This window comes from Lathyrus oleraceus, chromosome 2 (genome assembly GCF_024323335.1).
Source record: "Lathyrus oleraceus cultivar Zhongwan6 chromosome 2, CAAS_Psat_ZW6_1.0, whole genome shotgun sequence".
NCBI lineage: Eukaryota > Viridiplantae > Streptophyta > Magnoliopsida > Fabales > Fabaceae > Lathyrus > Lathyrus oleraceus.
In genome coordinates this window covers 109,237,709-109,241,321 of record NC_066580.1, presented here as the reverse complement: position 1 = coordinate 109,241,321, position 3,613 = coordinate 109,237,709, and the positions used below count along the sequence as shown (strand labels likewise).

Sequence of the window (3,613 nt, the reverse complement as noted above, 5' to 3'; positions counted from 1 at the left end):
ACGGTCCTTCCACTTCCGTTCCACTTCTCAATATAATTGCATGAGCTTGGCTTCTCGGATTGGGTTGGGGCTGTCCAGGGAATGTACCTGTTGGTGCAGCAGTAGGTGCTTGTTGTTGAGCTACTTGAGATATTTGCGTTTCCAGCATTTTGTTATGGGTAGCCAAGGCATCTACTTTGCTTGCGAGTTGTTTAAGTTGTTCGCCAGTGTGTATGTTCTGGTTTAAGAAATCTTTATTGGTTTGTTGTTGGGAAGCTATAAAGTTTTCCATCATGATTTCCAAGTTGGATTTTCTAGGGGTATTATTGTTAGGATTCGGTTTCTGATATCCTGGAGGTATAGATGGGGCTTGATTTGGAGACTGTCCAGGTGCGTATAAAGCATTATTACTCTTATATGAGAAGTTTGGATGGTTCTTCCAATTTGGGTTATAGGTATTCGAATAGGGGCTTCCTTGAGCATAGTTTACTTGCTCTGTTTGGATTCCAGTCAAGAGTTGACATTCCGCAGGAGTGTGGCCTTGGATTCCACAGACCTCGCAATTCTGAGTTATAGCAACCACGGCTGCTGGAGGCGATACGTTTAAACTTTCAATCTTCTGGACCAAAGCATCCACTTTTGCATTGACGTGATCAAGGTTACTTATCTCGTACATGCCAGTTTTCGGTTGAGGTTTTTCCACTGTTGTTCGTTCGGTTCCCCACTGATAGTGGTTTTGGGCCATGCTCTCGATAAGCTGGTAAGCATCAGCATAAGGTTTGTTCATTAGTGCACCACCTGCAGCGGCGTCTATTGTTAACCTTGTATTGTATAAGAGACCATTATAAAATGTGTGAATTACTAACCAGTCTTCCAAACCATGGTGTGGGCAAAGTCTCATCATGTCTTTGTATCTTTCCCATGCTTCGAAAAGAGACTCGTTGTCTTTCTGTTTAAATCCGTTTATCTGGGCTCTTAGCATAGCTGTTTTGCTTGGCGGAAAATATCGGGCAAGAAAAACTTTCTTCAACTCGTTCCATGTGGTGACTGAGTTGGAAGGAAGAGATTGAAGCCATCTTCTAGCGCTATCTCTTAATGAGAAAGGAAAAAGACGAAGTCGAATTGCCTCTGAAGTGACACCATTAGCTTTAACAGTATCAGCGTATTGGACAAATACGGATAAATGAAGGTTTGGATCTTCGGTAAGATTTCCAGAGAATTGGTTCTGTTGCACAGCCTGCAACAACGAAGGTTTAAGTTCAAAGTTGTTTGCTTCGATTGCGGGCGGAGCAATACTTGAATGCGGTTCATCTTGCGATGGAGCGGCGTAATCTCTAAGAGCACGAGCTGGTTCTGCCATCTCGGTTAAAGAAGGAAAATCTTTGAGATCAGGAAGGTCTATAGGAGGGAGATTGTTTTCAGCACGATATTCCCGAATTCGTCGTAAGACTCGGAGATATAGTTCTATATCGTTGATTCGTAAATAGAGCGGTTCGCCTTGAGAGCGAGTGCGTGGCATACAAATCAACGAAAGAAAGAAAATAGAAGAAAAAGAAACCTTAGTCTCTACAGCGTAACGGAAGAGTTACGATATCGATTGAATAAAAGTCCCCGGCAACGGCGCCAAAAACTTGATCGCTCGACTGGGTGAGTCGAGAATGGGATACAAACTGCAAGTGCACAGTTCTATCGCGTAGTTTTAAAAGATATCGATCCCACAGGGACTTATGAATTGATATACCGTTATCTAAAGTTACTACGTAAATCTAAGGTGAAGACGTTTGATTGTTTGGGGAAAAACTAAGAGCTAAACTAATGTCTAGATTAAATATTAATAAAACGGATATCGGTATGTAATTCGTCAAAACTAGGGAATCAAGTCTTTGTCGGTTTCTTGGTTTTAAAATGAATCGTTTCGGTTAACTTTATTGGTTAAAGGTTCTATCTCAAACTCTCGCTCTGTTGAATAAACCATGATTTTATATTAATGTTGCTGTCACTTATAATTAAGTCAAAAACCATATTTTGAAAACAATAAAGTTGCAGAAACTCTTTTTAAGAAAATACTGACCGTTTTAAACACCCTTATCTCAAACTCTCGCTCTGTTGACTTAGGTTATACAATTAAATCCAAATGCTTAACTCTCGTCCTCACATTCAATCTTTAAAAATACTTTTTGGAAAAGGTCAGAATTTAATTAACTCTAAAACTTGCTCTCGCCCTGATCTAGAATTAATGCCTAACTTACACTGTCCAGTTAAAATCTCAAACTCTCGCTCTATTGATTTTAACTTCTTTATGTCTTTTACTTTGGTAAAAAATCTTGTTATTAAACCTGTAAGTTGAGACCATAAAAAGATTGATTTTGATTTTAAGTTTAGATAGACCGACTCAGTCTCGACCCCTTATTCTGCTTACTTTACATACCGATACCTAGGCAAATTAGCCAGACATGCTAAATAAACAAGAATTTATATCATGCATAAACAGACTCATTCCAGGCAGGCAATATGAATAAACAATAGAATAAAACATAAAAAATTAAATAACAATTAAAGAACCTGAATGCGTAATACAATGGTCTTGAACACTCCACCACAAGCCGGTAGGATTTGTTCTTGGATTCTTCAATTAAACAGTAAAATAAATCAAGGAATAAAACTCGAATATAACGTAAGGTTAAATCCGGTATAAAGTTGCACAGTAGTTTCCGGTGTAGAAACTATTACGCGAAAAATATCTAAAAGCTAAAAACGGGGAAGATAAATTGCAAGGGAAAAAAGAAAGTAAAGCTTGCAAAAGAAATAAATAAATGAACAGTGCTGGAAATGAAGAAAAATAAGCAAAGGCGTGAAAGGCAAATTTGGCAGAGCTTTCGCAAAACTGAGCGTGCAAAAACTCTCCTCCGAAACTTCCCAATTAGCTGCTATTTATACAGCTGCTGGTGTAACTACTTTTCAAGGGTTTCCGTGTGCGTGGTCTCGTTCCGAGGGTTAAGCGTGCGTGGAAGTAGCTTTCAACGTGGTCAGTTGAGTTCCTTGCGCCAAAAATATAGAGGACTGGTGTGACGTTCGTCACACCATGTGTGACGCTCGTCACAGGAGTGCTTTTAGTGTGACGCTCGTCACACTCCTTGTGACGCCCGTCACAGGGGCAACGTGCGCTTTCTTTTGGGCTGGGCTTGGTCTTGGTTATTTGTTTCCTTTTTATTGCTTTTTACACCTCCTTTTCTTCCCTTTTTCACTTTTGCTTCAAAATGGGTACCTGATGTAAATAGAAAAGAAATACTGCATAATATCTGATAAAATGGGATAAATTAAAGTAAATGATAATATAATCTAATTAAATTAAGTCTTAAAATGTGATATAATTTCATGTTATCACACTTCTTCCACACCATCACTCTCACTACTTCTTCTATAATACTTCTTCTACAATTTCATCTACAACAACTTCTTGTAGTTTCATCTACACCAACCCCCCGACAAAATGTCTATCCTCACAATGGGCGAATCACATAGAGGAACGGTTGCAAACATCGCAAGATATGTAAGTTTTTTCTTTTGTTAACTTTTTATCTTTCATCTTCACCAACCCCCTTTTATTTTAACATACCAACTTAGTCAAGTTTTT

General features: G+C 38.7%; 1 non-coding gene across 1 annotated transcript; it reads left to right on the top strand.

Moving 5' to 3' along the window:
* The first annotated feature begins 854 nt into the window (after positions 1 to 854).
* LOC127124970 (small nucleolar RNA R71) lies at positions 855 to 961 on the top strand. Its single transcript, XR_007804440.1, has one exon. It is a non-coding gene; the product is annotated as a small nucleolar RNA R71 (small nucleolar RNA).
* Positions 962 to 3,613: the final 2,652 nt, after the last annotated feature.